At 43.8% G+C, this 17,287-nt stretch overlaps 1 protein-coding gene across 4 annotated transcripts in view; it reads right to left on the reverse strand.

The window, feature by feature from the left end:
- The window catches only part of acap3a (ArfGAP with coiled-coil, ankyrin repeat and PH domains 3a), a 338,239-nt gene that overhangs the window by 149,258 nt on the left and 171,694 nt on the right, over window positions 1-17,287 (reverse strand). Inside the window, exons 1-2 of one of the 4 annotated variants that reach the window (XM_068017297.1) lie at window positions 12,015-12,427; window positions 7,820-7,890 (exon numbers count right to left, since the gene is read on the reverse strand). The exons of 2 other annotated variants lie outside the window; for them this stretch is intronic. The gene's annotated coding sequence lies outside the window, so the exon portion shown is untranslated. Of the gene's footprint in view, window positions 1-7,819; window positions 7,891-12,014; window positions 12,428-17,287 lie in introns of those variants that run through there. One more of the 4 variants, XM_068017296.1, reaches the window with a different exon arrangement.

The following is a 17,287-nucleotide window of genomic DNA, read 5'->3' on the forward strand; positions in this document are numbered from 1 at the left end:
ATTGTAAGCTGTGGGGGAGTTACTAATGGCCTCGGCAAGGGAGAAAAAGAAATTAGCCCACAAAGTATCAGATTTATTGAACATAATCTCAACTCTCTATGGAGGGTTTCAACTCTCAATCTCTAGCTTACTTGTCTCATACTACCCAACTACTATACGACCATAGCTGTAAATGTTTTGGGAGTGAGTTTTGAGACAGGGGAGGTTGTACAAATGGGATTAACCTTTACCTGAATGGTGCTGTCACCCATAGGCTGGGAGAGAGAGTAAGGAGAAGAGTGGCGGAGGCATTTAAACTAGTATGGCCAGGTAAGGGTGGGGGTTGGGGGGATTCATTTGAAGATGAAGAAACAGATGGTATAAAATTGAACTACAGCACAAGCAGATAGAGAGAGACTTGCATTTATATAGCATCTTTCATCCCATCAGGACGCCCCAAACCACTTTACAGCAAATGAAGTATTTTTGAAGTGCAGTCACTGTTACAATGTAGGGAATGCGGCCACCAACTTACGTACAGCAAGCTCCCACAAACAGCAATGAAGTAATGACTAGATAATCTGTATTCGTGAACCCACAACCTTCTGACTCAGAGGCACGTTTAAAGTAAGGAAGTTAAGATTGAGAGTAGGCTAAGAGAAGAGGAGGGAACAGGAGGTATGGGAATGCCAAGGATTGGTGTGGTGTATTGAAATAGGATGTGAGAGGGTAATGGGATTAATGTAGGATTAGTATAAATGGGTGGTTGATGGTCGGCACAGACTCGGTGGGCCGAAGGGCCTGTTTCAGTGCTGTATCTCTAAATAAAAAATAAAATAAAATGTACAGAAATGGAAGGAGCAATAAGAAGGTTCTGTGGTGTGGGGAAAAGGCACAGAACTAGAAACAAGTAGATAGCTCATTCAAAAATGCCCCTGCTGGAAAGTGCATGTGGGAGTCAGTGGGGGACAGGACTGAGTGCGACTGTGGTTCCCCCATTACTGAACAGTTTGTCAACATTCACTATTTCGCTCAGACAGAAACAACAGTCATTTGGGGGAAAGTACTGAATGCCACTGTCATCTGTGAAACTGTACTCTAGCATGAGTCAGGGCCGATAGTAGAGGAGAGGGGAGGAGCTGATGCCAAATTCAGCCATTGTTTTCACAGTTCGTATATAGAATTAGGTTTAAAAAAAAGCAGGGCAAAAACAGTAAAAACAAAAGGGAATTGTAGCTAATCAGCATTACTTTTGATTGGTGTTTAAAAGCCGCACTTACTGGCAATTAGACTGCCCATTATTCAGATATCAGATCATGCAAGTGGTTAATTGCTCTCAGCATGGCTATCATTTCTATGGCGACGACATTGCGATTGTGATTTGTTCTACTTTTACCTATAGCTGATATTCAAGGCTTAATTGATCCAGAATTTTACGAGTGCAGCTTTCTGAGAAAATGTTCCATTACTTCTTACATAAAATTGTAATGAAATGCTACTTCAAATTGGGATTGAAAGCAAACCAGCATTTGATTATAAAGCACTGCAGGCTTGAAATCTTGACTAGCAGCACACAACAGACCCATCTGATGATGGCAAAACCACAGAATTCTAATTATATCACACGGAGACATGCAAATGTAAACAAAACAGTGAGCAGAGCCAAGAGACAAATGCAGCTGTTTGCAAAAAAACAAAGCCCGGAACTCCAGCACTGCAGTCTTTATTTCTTAGACATCAAAGGAAGAGGAACGACTTCTTCTATTGTTCCATTTCTGTATGCTGCGGCTGTCTATTAAGCAGACACCTCTGGGCCTTCCACATTCCACCCTCAGTAAATGTATGGTCATCCAAAACTCTGCTGCCCATGTCCTAACTCGTACCTAGTCCTGTTCACCCATCACCCCCTGTGCTCACTGACCTGCCCTGGCTCACTGTTAAGCAACGACTCAATTTTAAAATTCTCATATAAAAGCAAAATACTGCGGATGTTGGAAATCTGAAATAAAAACAAGAAATGCTGGAATCACTCAGCAGGTCTGGCAGCATCTGTGGAAAGAAAAGCAGAGTTAACGTTTCAGGTCAGTGACCCTTCATCGGAACTGACAAATATTAGAAAAGTCACAGGTTATAAGCAAGTGAGGTGGGGGTGGGGCAAGAGATAACAAAGGAGGTCTAGATTGGACCAGGCCACATAGCTGACCAAAAGGTCACGGAGCAAAGGCAAACAATATGTTAATGGTGTGTTGAAAGACAAAGCATTAGTACAGATTAGGTGTAAATACACTGAATATTGAACAGCAGCAAGTGCAAACCTGAAAAAAAACAGTGGGTAAGCAAACTGAACAAACAAAGATGAAATGAAATAAATGCAAAAAAAGATCCCCTTACGCCCCCATCTCAATGAATTTCGCGCTCGGCATGACATTGAGCTCTTTTTCCGTCGCCTCCGCCTCCGGGCTCACTTCTTTGACCAGGAGTCCTCCCCCCGACCAGCAGACCCATTCACCCGCCTCCAGCATTCTCCCTCTACCTGGACCCCTCCCCCTGGCCTCTTACCCGCTCTTGATCTCTTCATTGAAAACTGTCGGCGAGACATTGGTCGTCTCAATTTCTCTGCCCCCCCTCACTCACTCTAACCTGTCCCCCTCTGAACTTGAGGCACTCCGTTCTCTCAGGTCTAACCCCGACATGGTCATCAAACCTGCAGACAAGGCTGGTGCTGTTGTCATATGGCGTACCGACCTCTACCTTGCAGAAGCTCAACACCAACTCACGGACACTTCTTCCTACCTCCCTCTGGACCATGACCCCACCACAGAACATCAAGCCACCGTCCAAAGGACTGTCACTGACCTCATCGCCTCTGGAGATCTTCCCTCTACAGCTTCCAACCTCATAGTCCCACAACCCCGGACAGCCCGCTTCTACCTCCTTCCCAAAATCCACAAACGGGACTGTCCCGGCAGACCCATTGTGTCAGCCTGCTCCTGCCCCACTGAACTTATTTCTTCCTATCTAGACTCTATCTTTTCTCCGCTGGTCCAGTCTCTTCCCACCTACATCCGTGACTCTTCTGACGCCCTACGTCATTTTGACAATTTCTAGTTTCCTGGTCCCAACCACCTCCTCTTCACTATGGACGGCCAATCTCTCTACACCTCCATCCCCCACCAGGATGGTTTGAGGGCTCTCCGCTTCTTCCTGGAACAGAGGCCCAACCAGTCCCCATCCACCACTACCCTCCTCCGCCTGGCTGAACTTGTTCTCACATTGAACGACTTCTCCTTCAACTCCATGCACTTCCTTCAAGTAAAAGGTGTCGCTATGGGTACCCACATGGGTCCTAGTTATGCCTGTCTTTTTGTGGGATATGTCAAGCATTCTTTGTTCCAGTCCTACTCAGGCCCCCTCCCCCAACTCTTTTTCCGGTACATTGATGACTGTATCGGTGCCGTTTCCTGCTCCCGCCCCGAACTGGAAAACTTTATCAACTTTGCTTCCAATTTCCACCCTTCTCTCACCTTTACATGGTCCATCTCTGACACTTCCCTTCCCTTCCTCGACTTCTCTGTCTCCATCTCTGGGGATAGGTTGTCTACTAATATCCATTATAAGCCCACCGACTCCCACAGCTATCTCGACTACACTTCTTCACACCCTACCTCCTGTAAGGACTCCATTCCATTCTCCCAGTTTCTCCGTCTCCGACGCATCTGCTCTGATGATGCTACCTTCCATGACGGTGCTTCTGATATGACCTCCTTTTTCCTCAACCGACGATTTCCCCCCACTGTGGTTGACAGGGCCCTCAACCATGTCCGACCCATTCCCCGCACCTCTACCCTCACCCCTTCCCCTCCCTCCCAGAACCGTGACAGGATTCCCCTTGTCCTCATTTTTCACCCCACCAGCCTCCATATCCAAAGGATCATCCTCCGTCATTTCTGCCACCTCCAGCGTGATGCCACTACCAGTCGCATCTTCCCCTCCCTTCCCCTGTCAGCATTCCGAAGGGATCGTTCCCTCCACGACACCCTGGTCCACTCCTCCATTACCCCCACCACCTCGTCCCCGTCCCAGGGCACCTTCCCCTGCAATCGCAGGAGGTGTAAATACCTGCCCATTTACCTCCTCTCTCCTCACTATCCCAGGCCCCAAACACTCCTTTCAGGTGAAGCAGCGATTTACTTGTACTTCTTTCAATGTAGTATACTGTATTCGCTGCTCACAGTGTGGTCTCCTCTACATTGGGGAGACTAAGCGCAGACTGGGTGACCGTTTTGCGGAACATCTCCGCTCAGTCCGCAAGCAGGACTCTGAGCTTCCGGTTGCTTGCCATTTCAACACTCCCCCCTGCTCACATCTCTGTCCTGGAATTGCTGCAGTGTTCCAGTGAACATCAACGCAAGCTCGAGGAACAGCATCTCATTTACCGATTAGGCACACTACAGCCTGCTGGACTGAACATTGAGTTCAATAATTTCAGAGCATGACAGCCCCCCATTTTACTTTCATTTTTAGTTATTTTTTCTTCCTTTTTTTTTTAAACATTCTTTTTTACATTTTTTACAATTTTTTTTTGCATTTATTTCATTTCATCTTTGTTTGTTCAGTTTGCTTACCCACTGTTTTTTTTCAGGTTTGCACTTGCTGCTGTTCAATATTCAGTGTATTTACACCTAATCTGTACTAATGCTTTGTCTTTCAACACACCATTAACACATTGTTTGCCTTTGCTCCGTGACCTTTTGGTCAGCTATGTGGCCTGGTCCAATCTGGACCTCCTTTGTTATCTCTTGCCCCACCCCCACCTCACTTGCTTATAACCTGTGACTTTTCTAATATTTGTCAGTTCCGATGAAGGGTCAACTGACCCGAAACGTTAACTCTGCTTCTCTTTCCACAGATGCTGCCAGACCTGCTGAGTGGTTCCAGCATTTCTTGTTTTTATTTAAAATTCTCATCCTCGTTTTCAAATCCCTCCATGACCTTGCCCCTCCCTAACTCCACCTCAACCCTCTGAGATATCTGTGCTCATCTAATTCTGGCCTCTTGAGCATCCCCGATTTTAACTGCTCCACCAATGGTGGGCCCTGCCTTCAGCTGCAAAGGCCCTAAGCTCTGGAATTCCCTCCCTAAACCTCTCTGCCTCCCTTTCCTCCTTCATCTGCCCTGATATTGCCTTATGTGGCTCGGTGCCAAATGGTGCCTTATAACGCTCCTGTGAAGCAGCTTGGGATGTTTTATTATGTTAAAGGCGCAATATAAATACAAGGTGTTGTTGTTGTAGTGTTTGTTTCCAGGCGCTTGTTCTTTTAAGTGTAGCTAAATAATTGTACACACTCGAGCGCACACACTCATGTCCTCTCTTTCAGAAAACTAACTGTAGATCGATATGGCTTTCATAAATTCTCATTAATAGTTCAGTTGGTAAATACACTTCAGTAGAGAACTAAACTATACAGATTGGGAATGACGCCAGATTCAAGCCACTACATTTGTTGACCTCAGTACAGATAATGAATTGAATATTCCTGCACGAGTAGGTGAGTAAGATTAAGTTAGGCTTACTGCTGCCTTCCTGGGAAACTTATGTCATTACAACAGCATTTCTCCTGTCCTATCTGGTGAGGTACAGAATTTGGGGAATTAAGAAAACCATGTGGTGACATGGTGGCATAGCTTCACCTCAACATTTGTAGCCGCTTTATTTATCCTTTCCACTCCTGAGTGGATTATAGATCCACTCACAGAAGCCGCCTTCCTCTACCTCACCCCAGGAGCCTTCTTAAACTAGGAATGCCAGCAGCTGTGGGGAAAATCCCAGCTGAACCCGGCCACGTCCTCAGCCGACATTAACACTTTGCAGCTTGGGTCAGCGGACAGTGAGCGGGACTGGGAACACTTAATAATTTCTTTCCCCCTCCCACACATAGGGGTGGCGAGACCTAATACACCATGCCTGAGATCAGTGGCTTCAGTGAAGACCAGCAATCGAGGCTGGGGCCTTTTCCTGCTCTGTCTGACTGAATCTCCCAGTGTCTTTAGCACCTGGGTCATAAGCATATGCTCCAAGACTTGATGAGAAAAAGAAGTTTGTACTCTGGAGAAGTCTCTAGAAATAGGGAAAACGATGACACACTTCATCACTGAAACTCTCACGCTGACATTAACCACACTAACCACACACAACTCCTATCCATTTATCAGGGCAGATGTTAGAGGCGGGCTTATTTACCTAAACTGAGCAAGACTATCATTACTTTCACTGAGGCTGTAATTAGGTTAAACTGCAGAAGTTCAATGAGCTCGGCATTAGCAGTTCTGAATCTGGAAGAAAAATATTTGCCTTTATATAGCAACTTCCATGACCTCAGGATGTGCCAAAGTACTCCACAGCCGAAGTGTAGTCCCTGTTGTAATGCAGGAAGCGCGGCAGCCAATTTGCACACAGCAATGTGATAATGACCAGATAATGTGTTTTTATGATGTTGATTTAGGGCTAAGTATTGGCCGGGACACCAGGGATAACTCCCCTGCTCTCCTTCAAAATAGTGTCATGGGATCTTTTATCTCCACTTGAAAGGCCAGACGCGGCCTCGGTTTAACGTCTTATCTGAAAGACAGTGCCTCTGACAGTGCAGCACTCCTTCAGTACTGCACTGGACTGTCAACATGGATTTCTGTGTTCAGGTTGCTGGAGTGGGTCTCGGATCCACAACCTTCTGCCTCAGAGGTGAGAGCACTACCCACTAAGCCTTGACTGACACAAGGAGAAGACATCATCAAAGCACTTAGTCATGCCTCAAGCTGCATTCTCCCTGGTCAACTGATTTGTACAGACTGAGAGTTAATCTTCTCCTGGGAGGAACCAATCAGCAGCCCAACCTTTCTTGAGCAATCACGAGCCACATTTATAGAGTGCTTTCTTAAAAGTTCATCATTTATTTAGAACACTTTATAATGGCTGAATAACAATTTGCACAGATTTTAAGTGCTGTCAGGGGGTGTGGAAAGTGCACTTTTTCAGCTTTACCCCACTTGATCTTGCGGTTTTAGTGAAGTAGTGAGTGCCTTCAGAAAGCACTGCATTTTTTTTTAGAAAAAAAGAGAACCGGTTTTTTTCAATGTGACCTCTGTCGTTACAGTGTGAAAGTATTCACCTTACAAATTTGAAATTCCAACTTGAATGAAAGTCAGGATTTATTTCCACTTTTCCCAGATTTGGTCAATTCACCTGAGGAAACCAACGTATCCAGGGAGCAATGCACATTAAAGAAACATGTTCAGCAGCGGTAAGGCCCAACTCTGTCCATGGAGGATATGATACAGTTGGAGCAGAATGGAGACCAATGAATGTCCACATTCAGGATATGCTATTTGATTTGTGCTGTCTCTAAATTGCAATGAGGGGATTTTACACAAAGTTCGGTCAACTAAAACTCAAATAAGGAAGTTATTTGTACTGGCAAACCTCAAGAGCCCTGAATCATCCTTGTTGCTCTGATTATCTCTAATGCATCAAGGTCCTTTGTTCCTAACGTGGCCTCACCAACAAACTATGTAAGGTTAGGGCAATCATTTTGACTTATAATGAGTGCCTTCGAGATAGGCCTAAATGCTTAGTCAGCCATTTTGGTAACTGCAGTACAATCCAGTGGCAGTAACATGCTACCAATGCTGAGATAAACATGTGGAAACACTTAATACAATGCAAAAGAGTTATGATTAAAAAAACACAACCAGCATTCTAATTCATCCAAATCTGTCTGAAGTTCATCCAATTTTCCATCCAGTATAAACAAAAGTTCAGCCAATTTATGAAGTCTAGTGCTACCTTCAGTCATCCCCAGACGTGCAGTGTTCCTTTCCAGTGGAGTTCAGTTTTATTGTTAGCCAACAATCCTTCTGTAGGAAAAGGTTTATTACCAGTAAAAAAAAAGTTGCTGTATTAGAAATTTCATCAGGAAAGAGCCAATTGAGTTTTACTAACCGACGATATGATCGAGCAAGTAATACCACATATTAATGTTCACTCCCAGAAATGATTCGGACCTGACTGAAACTCATTTATTATTGACGTGGAGCCACAGAATAGTCTGAGATTTCATCCACAAAGGAGCTGCACTTGAAAAAAAAATTGAGGATTTTGATCCTCAAACGATTTTTAGTGGCTGAACTGGAATGAATGCTTTTTAAAAAGTATAATTAAAATAATCAATCCGTGTCCAGATAGCGACTAAAGCATTTTTCAGCAGAAAGCATCCGCTTCCATTGATACATGAAATTAGTGTCACTGTTCATTAATGAAAAAAAATAAGATTCTCATTCACATTTTTACTTTAAGCAGATACTAATTAGACAACAGAAATGTTATTCCAGTAGTTCCGTGCCAGGAAGTTAGGCTTTAGGGATACTTCTTCAAATGGATTTTACTGTAATTTTTTTTTATCAACAATGTCAATTGGACTTTGAACATAACGCTGATGCAGTTATGAAATATAATGTTTTAGATTTTATTAAAATCAAACTCAACCAAACCAGTCACAAAAAAAGGATCCAGCTGCTAAATTTGCATGGTGTACCAGTGCTTTCTGACACAGATGGTACAACATAGGGTTTGGACCCCTCCAAGATCCCACACTGTACACTCCAGGCTCGACCTGGCTCTCAAGGAAGGTTAGGCAGAGGTCAAGTACTGCTTTACAAAGTGACAGAGTAGATCAAATGGGTTAGAACCATAGAAAAGTAATGGCACAGAAAGAGGCCATTCAGCCCATCGTGTCTGTGCCGGCTGAAAAAACTAGCCGCCCATTCTAATCCCACCTTCCAGCACCTGGTCTGTAGCCTTGCAGGTTACAGCACTTCAGGTGCCGGTCTGGGTACCTTTTAAATGAGTTGAGGGTTTCTGCCTCTCCCTGTTATTGCACACACATCCCAGTAACCAGGGAGCAAGCTGCCCGGCTGTTCACTCAGGTAGGCAATGTTAAGAGGCAGGGAGGCAAAAACAGCCAGCGAGTAGAAAAGTTTTATAAAGTAACCAAAAGTAGTTTTGTTTCCTGCATGCCACAGTTGTGTTTGGGTGCTGTGTTTAGTAGTGTCGTTAGGTGTAATATATTTTACGGTTTGGTTCTGAATAACTATTACTTGATATAATGTTAGACAGATGTTTTGAGTACAGAATAATTGGGCTAGATCTGACTGATCAACACCATATTAACACCAGATCAATGAGATAAAGATGATTTCATATGTTGGACTGGCTTCAATAAAGCTTTTGGAAGGAAAGACTAGTTGCTGGGTATGTATTTACTCAATGTCGAATTGAGATAAAAGGAATAATGTCTGCAGAGTGGCCAATGGCAGACATTCAGAGTTCATTCAGTTCAGTTACTCTCAGGGCTCCTTCAGGTGGAGTAGTGGTGGAGTGATTGGTGTTGGAGGTGGGAGTGAGGTATTGAGCACATGGCTGGTTTTACTGTCTGTTTTCAACTCCACAGGAGATGAATGGCATTCTGCATCTTAATTTCCCTTTTTTCCCCCCCTCAGTGCTGTAATCTGATCACTCTGCTTCACTGGAACTGTTTGTTACACTGGGTTTCTGCATGGCCACTGCTTAACGTGCTGCACATGCAATGCTCCTGTTCTCTGCGCTGCGAAGCACTGCCATCAGGGTCGTAAACAGCTGAGCGTGACATTTTGTAATGCACAAAGCTGGGCCCAAATTCTCTAAGGCAATAACCAATTCCTGTCCACCCTCTGGTAATTTGGAGTGGGAGGACTAGTCCCAAATAACATTAACTGGAGTGAAAAATGCTTCCGATTTCTCTGCATAGTTTTCCCCCTGTTTCCTTCTACAGTTACAACCATTAAGACACATAGAAAGGTAACAATGATCATATATAAAATTTTCCCTTGTACCTAACTGTTGAGAAGATTTGATACTTGAATGTTTAAACTGCAACCACATAATTACAAAAAAAAAATGAATCCCATCTTTTTAAATAATTTAAGGACAGTCTGATAGCTCTCGTGGTGTAAGGTTCCCAATCCACTAGCTTTTGACTTCAGATTCTAGCTTTGATTGACACTTAGGCTCCACATCCTTGGGAAATAATTACGCGTAAGCAGACTGGACTGGAGTAACTCTGATACTGTTCGCAATGATCACAGCTCCTACTTGAAATGAGAGATCTTCTGCGAACTCTGAAATCTCCCCTGGGTTTGAGGAATCTCAATTATTTGGTGTGTCAGATGATTGAAATGATGTTAGAAAGTCTTGGAAAATCTCAGACAATTGGAAAAGTGAATTATGCTAACTGGGGAGCATTCATAGTTCTTGTATCTAAGAAGATGGGCTCAATACTGTGCCAGGAATACAAAGGTCACAATTAACCCCTTTCTGGAGCTCCACCTGTACTCTTTGCCAAAAGTTCAAGAACTTTTCACAGCCTTAAAGCAAAGAAAGGAAGACTTGCATTTATTTCTCAATAGGAGACCCCATTACTATCAATAAATCGAGCTGATTTTTCAAAAGCTACATTACTGGAAAAGTGAGGGAAAGGAGTTATCTGTTTGTGAGCTGCAAAGAGTGAGAGATTCTCCCAATCTCCCGTTGAATTAAGTTAAAGTCAGGGCCGACAGTAACTAGCAACTGTCCACGCACGAGGTTCATTGCAAATTCACATACCTTCTTTTAAATGCTTCGAAGTGCCAGAAATAACTGTAGCTAAATATGCAATTTAGCCTGGTGTAACTTAATTCCATGTAAAACTCAATGGTGTTTCAATTTCAGGTTTGGTGTTGAGAGCTTTATAGCAGTATAAAGTGAACACTATGCTATCAATATAGCACAAAACACTGGAGACCAGTTTGTCCTTAGGGGTGTAGATCTGTACCAGAAGATTATTAGATTATGCCTACGCTTAAATATGTAGGATTTGTATCAACAATGTTGGATTTATTTGAGGGTGATACTTAAATGGTTAATATTTACTTCAAGTGTACACCTTAGATTTAACAAAGTAGTACTTATCTTTAACAATGTGGTAGTTAGAATTAATGGCACAGTATTTATATTTTAATAGTGTAGTACTTCATAGTGTAGGACTTATACTATACTTAAAGGTGCTGTATTTCTGCTATACTTACCAACGTAGTATTTATGTTTGTAACTTTGACCTAAGCAACATTGCTTACCTCTTCCCTGACTTCATCTCACAGGAAGTGAAGCCCCTTTGTTACCTCTAAACACAACTTCTCCAGTGACCTTCTTGCCAGCCTCCTCAGCTGTAGTCTTTAGTTCTGAAAAGTCTTGGCTCAACCGCAATTTGATGTTGAACAAGCAATCCAGCAACACAGGAGTGGTCATGGGGCTGAGTGAGATGAAGAGGTAGAGCTAGGGGGTGTTGTCAACATAACCGTGGAAGCCAATTGCACACAACAGGTGACTGTGCAGGAACAGGAGGAAAAATTGTGCTGGCTGTGTCCAGACAGGACGGAGTGGAACCAGGATAGGGCTGTGCTGTGGAGGTGGAGGAAGAGGAGGATCCACAGAGAGGTTGAGGAAGTGCAGGGGAGATAACAGTGCCATGGTCACAGCCACAAAGGATGTCATTGGTGACTTTGACCTCAGTGTTGAGGCTGGGGTGAAAGCCAGACACAGAGACATGTCCGACTGTGTAGTAATGTAAATGCAATTTAGGTATTCCCTTAGCTCTCTGCCTTTAGACTAGAGAATGAGGGAAATTTTAAAAGTCTCAGTAATCTCTAATGCTCTCTCAGTACCTCTCTCCATTATCTGTCTAAATATCTGTAAAAGTATGTTTGAATGTTGAGTAGCAGACATTTCCAAGTCTTCTTGGCTTTACATTAGACCTTGATTATGGGCCACATTTTAGCGGTGTAATTACAAACAAGAAAACTGGAATGTCCGATACGTAGCTGAATGAAAGTTAAATAAATCAGCATTTGTGTTGTTTTCCCCTAATACATGCCACATGACGATACATTGAGACATTTCCTGCTCTTACCGCACAGAACTGGAACCAGTGTTCAAACGATTGATGTTGATTGCAGACTAAGTACTGAAAACCAAATTAGGGGTCGACAGTATTTGAAAAACATCCACATTAACTCTGGCAGAATCCTGGGGAAATGGCAGAGACTCAGTTACACGAGCGGGGTCCAGGCCACGACCCGAAAAGGAAATAATTTTCTTTTTTAAAAAAAAATATTCATGCAGTGGCAGCTTTGCTTGGGGTCAGGGGGATCGGGGTGGTGGGGGGGGAATTGGGAGAGAAAGACTTGGGTAACCACGTCCCCCCACCCACCATCATCATCCACCTCTAAGGGGTGGGAAAATGATCAAGGGCTGGATTTTAAGAGCCCGCCACCAATCTTGGTGGCGAGCTCAAAAAAACGGCAGTCCGCACGCACGAGCCACACGCTGAAATGCCGCCACAATCTCCCACGCGGCAGCTCATTTAAATAGCTGGGGCACCGCCCTCCCCATCCCCCAATCACGTGGAGGGGGCGGGCTGTCCATGTCCGGCAATGACATCAGCCGCCTGTGGGCAGCCGATGGCGCCATTTTTAAAGGGCAGCCAGCCCCTGGTGGCATATTTAAATTTTTTAAGCTACATCCCCCCCCCAAAATGTTATCAAATAAATTTCTAATGCCCCCTTCCCATCCCTCCAATAACAATTACATTAACTATTTACCCTTTCGCCCCCCCCCAAAGCACTTACCGTTTAAATCTGACCTTCCCCTCCCCCCACCCACCGAAACTGCACAAAGTTTAAAGTTCACCCCTTCCCACCAGCCCCTGCACCCATTAGGTTTATTTGACCCTGTCTTCCCCCTCCCGCACTGAAAATCTTAACTCCCACCCCTCCTCACCAGTATTACGTGGCTTTCCCTGGATCTGGAATGGAAGGCGCAGGAGTGCTGGCCGCTGTGCTGAAGATTGCGGAGGGCGCGGAAGATTTAAGTAAGTAGATTGAAATTTCTGCACGTCAATAATTTAAATATTTAAATCCAGGTCCCGTCGCCAGCGGCGAGGGTGCTGCCACGGAGCCTCGTCACCACTGGGAGGATCAGGCCGGGCCCTCCCAGTGTCTGACTCCGTGGCGGATCGCTGCCAGAAATATCTTCCGGCCCCCTCTGCCATGGAGCCCGTCGTCGTGGCCTTGGTAAAGTCCAACCACATGTTTCTGTTGGCATAGGCAAGGTAGTGCCACATCCTAGTGAGTAATCTCCCACTGGCCTGGTAAAATCTGGTGGGGTCAGGGCTGGAGGGCACCACCAGGATTGCAGCCCATGCAGATTTGGAGCTGCCATTTGCCACCTTGGTTTTACAGAACAGAAACAGGCCATTCGGCCCATCTGATCGATGTCAGTGTTTATGCTCCACACGAGCCTCCTCCCACCCTTCTTCGCCTAACCCTATCAGCATATTCTTCTATCCCTTTCTCCCTCATGTACTTATCGAATGCCCTGAAATAGATCTCTGCTAATTGCCTCAACTGCTCCATGTGGTAGCAAGTTCCACATTCTCACCACTCTCTGGGTAAAGACGTTTCTCCTGAATTCTTTATTGCAGTTATGTGTGTGTTCTGGCACAAACATTCCAACAATTATGCATGATTGTTCCTAGTTTGCAAAATCCCTGCCACGTCAGTTTAATGCTTCTGGTGCACAGTTGCACAGTGTCAGCAGCCCTTCAACACCTTTTCCGAGGGTCCTCCCTTTATGAGTGAGTGCCAGCAGGCTATTATCAGTGGAACTAGCCTAGTCTGCTCCTGTCCTCACCCGACAGCCATACACATGAACTTGCTAACACTGGGTATTGATAAGGAGCAGGAACACTGGATGATTTGTTTTCCCTCTTTACCCAAGGCAACTGAGGCCAATTGTAGCGCCCCAACTACTGCCTGGTCGGAGATCAGAACTGGAGCGGACTTTTTTTTAATATTCTTTCATGGGATGTGGGCATCGCTGGCAAGGCCAGCATTTGTTGCCCATCCCTAATTGCCCTTGACAACTGAATGGCTTGCTAAGCTATTTCAGAGGGCAGTTAAGAGTCAACAACTTTGCTGTGGGTCTGGAGTTGCATGTAGGCCAGACCAGGTAAGGACGGCAGATTTCCTTCCCTAAAGGACATTAGCGAACCAGATGGGTTTTTACAACAATCGATGATAGTTTCATGGCACTATTCCTGAGACTAGTTTTCAATTCCAGATTTTTTTTTAATTAATTGAATTTATTAATTAATTGGGTTTAAATTCCACCAGCTGCTGTGGTGGGAATTGTACCCTAGTCCCCAGTTTATTGGCTTGGGCCTCTGGATTACTAGTTCAGTGACGTTACCGCTACGCCAATGAGTTGAGGAGAGTTTTTTTATGCAGCGAGTTGTTCGGACCTGTTATGCACTGTCTGAAAGAGTGGTGGAGGAAGATTCAATAATAACTTTTAAAAGGAAATTGGATATATACTTGAAAAGAAAAAAATGCAGGGCATTAGGGAAAGAGCAGGCAAGTGGGACTAATTGCAAAACTCTTTCACAGAGCCAGCACATGCACGATAGGCCAAATGGCCTCTTTCTATGCTCTGTAATTCTATGATCCTCTAACCCAACACAGACCAGGCACTGAACCTGGGACCTTCTTGTCTGTATGAAAGAGTATCACACACTGGGATAAATATTAATATAATAATATATGGATGACCAAAGTTGTATTTTATTTGAGAAACAGGCATTTTTTTCATTACCTTTTTCAGAAATAGATATTGCACAGATTTAGAACCCAAGTAAAGGTAGTCATGTCTCCCTGGTACATTCTCAACGAGCTGGACACTAACCTTGTAACGCAGGGTTGTCCAACTTTTTTGGGCAGAGGGCCGCATTACAATTTTTGCTCGGCCCGAGGGGGCTGATGAGCAAATTTTGAAAGATAAAGGCATTAAAAATTTATCTTGCTAATAAAAACAACAACAAACGTGCATTTGTGTGAAGAAGCTTTAAATGAGAAGACTAATTTATTGACCTACTTTCTCGTCACTATATTGAAAACTGATTTAGTGACATACCTGGTCTTGTTTTTGCTTGCATAAGTAGTCAATCTCTGCCCGAACACTTGATGTAGTGATGTATTCTGGATAGATATGCAGTTGTCAGGAGTGATCTTGATCTCTCGCTCTGTCTCTCTCTCTCCATGTGTTCCCACCTCTCTGTGTTGATCCCCCCTCTCAGTGTCGTCCTTGCTGTTCCCCGCCTCTGTCCCCCTCTCTCTGTCCCCGCCCACCCCGCTCTCTGTTTTCGCCTCTCTCTCTGTTCCCCCTCTGTCTGACAGTTGCACTGAGTGGGAGCACTCAGCACAGCAGCTTTGTGGTTGGTCAGTGTGTTCAAAAACATCGCACTGAGTTTCACAGCTGCTGAAGCAAGAAAGCGTTTCCCAACATTGGACAGATTTGAGGTTTTCCGGCGGTCTTTTAAAAAAAGTATTGAGGAAAATGGATACAAACTCACACACCCATCATAAAAGCAAATGCTTACCCACCAAATTACCCCCATATGTATGATACCATGAAAGACAGCTGTGTATCCATTAAACTGTAATGTCAAATAAACATGTGGCCAGGAAACTTTCACAGAACCGGCTGCTCATCATTATACTACAGTTCACAAAACAAAAAACAACATCAACTACTGAATGGTTATTCCCCTTTAGTGACTGACAACCAATCAGGTGTCGACTTTTAAAAAATGGTTGTGCATGTAAAAACACATACTGTCATTGTTTTTTTAATAAAAAGATTGACAATGCTCTAGCCTAGTGGTTTTGGTACAGGACTAGCACTCAGAAGGGTCCTGAGTTTCAAATCCCTCCTTGGGAAATTAATATAATTAATGAAATCTGGTAATTTGTGGCTGGCACCACATAAAATAAACTGGTTCACTAATGTTGTTTGAGAAAGAACCTGTCAGTCCTACCAAGTCTGGCCTACATGTGACTCCAGTCCCAAACAGCATGGTTGACTGAATGCCCTCAGGGAAACCAGGGATGCAGATTTGCCACTAATGTCCACAGCCCGAGAATGAATTGAATGAACACCCAAAATGGAACTGCACCCAATTTTGAATGGGTCAGCATAAATCCAAACCAGCAGAGCATAGTCTGAGATACTTTCAGCTCTGTCACTGGATCTCCTTATACACCCCATTTATCTGAAGTGCTCCAGAGGCTTCGAATTGGATTGAATGAATGTTCAGGTTCCACATTTTCAAAGTGAATGGGAAGCAGGGGATGGGGGAATGCTACAAATACCATTAGGAAAATTCTGTGTCTTATATCAGTGGAAATCCAAAACACTAGTAAAAGAGTGCATTTAATTCATAAAGCTTCTCTGAAAACCTGTACCCTTTTTTTTCAAGTTACAGATGCATCCATTCTTGGTTCCATATTAAGAGTCTTGTGAAGTTACTTATTTCTGAAGGGCCACTGGATCAAGCTACAGCACAAGGTAGCCTACAATGCACCAGCTGCAAAAATACTGAGGACTATTTCCTGTGGCTTTATCCATATTCTAGATACCTGAGTGACAAGATAGCTAACATGCTGCAAAGTCACAAATGCCACAAAATGCTGATTAGATCAGAGGTCACCGTGTAAATTGTACTTGCTTGGTAGAGAAGCAGATCTCTGAAGATAAGCCTAGCGGTCTGACCTGTCTGTTAGGGCAAAGGTCACCAAGATCCAACTCTCCGTTTGCCAACTGCAGACACTTGGGTTGCATGAACCCAGATTCCATTCAGTTAGATCTACTACCAATAGAACTCGGAACAGTTTAGCAAAGATAAATGAATTGAACTTGGCAATTTGTAATGATTTGGTTTTCACAAACTGACATTTTGAGCTGAGGTGTCCAACACATAGCACACACTTATATACACTTGTTTTGAAAATACATATTTCATTAAGTTAGTCTTTAATTCCAACATCATTGACAACATAGCACCAAGTTTACACAACGCCTGCAATCAATTTTTAAATAAACATCTGCATATATAAAACCTTGCTTGTAAAGCTACAGCAATCACACATAAAAGTCCTGTCTTAAGGGTGCTCATTAAAGTACCTTGCTTGTTAAAAAATCTCATCTATAACAACATCGTGCATTTATATAGCACCTTTAACAGAGAAAATGTTCCAAAGTGCTTTACATGAGCATTAATAGAGAAAAATTAACACCGAGCCAGAGTAGGACCAAATGTTTGGTCAAAGAGGTAGATTTTAACAAGTG

The sequence above is a fragment of the Heterodontus francisci genome, chromosome 37 (assembly GCF_036365525.1).
Source record: "Heterodontus francisci isolate sHetFra1 chromosome 37, sHetFra1.hap1, whole genome shotgun sequence".
In the NCBI taxonomy this organism is placed as follows: Eukaryota; Metazoa; Chordata; class Chondrichthyes; order Heterodontiformes; family Heterodontidae; genus Heterodontus; species Heterodontus francisci.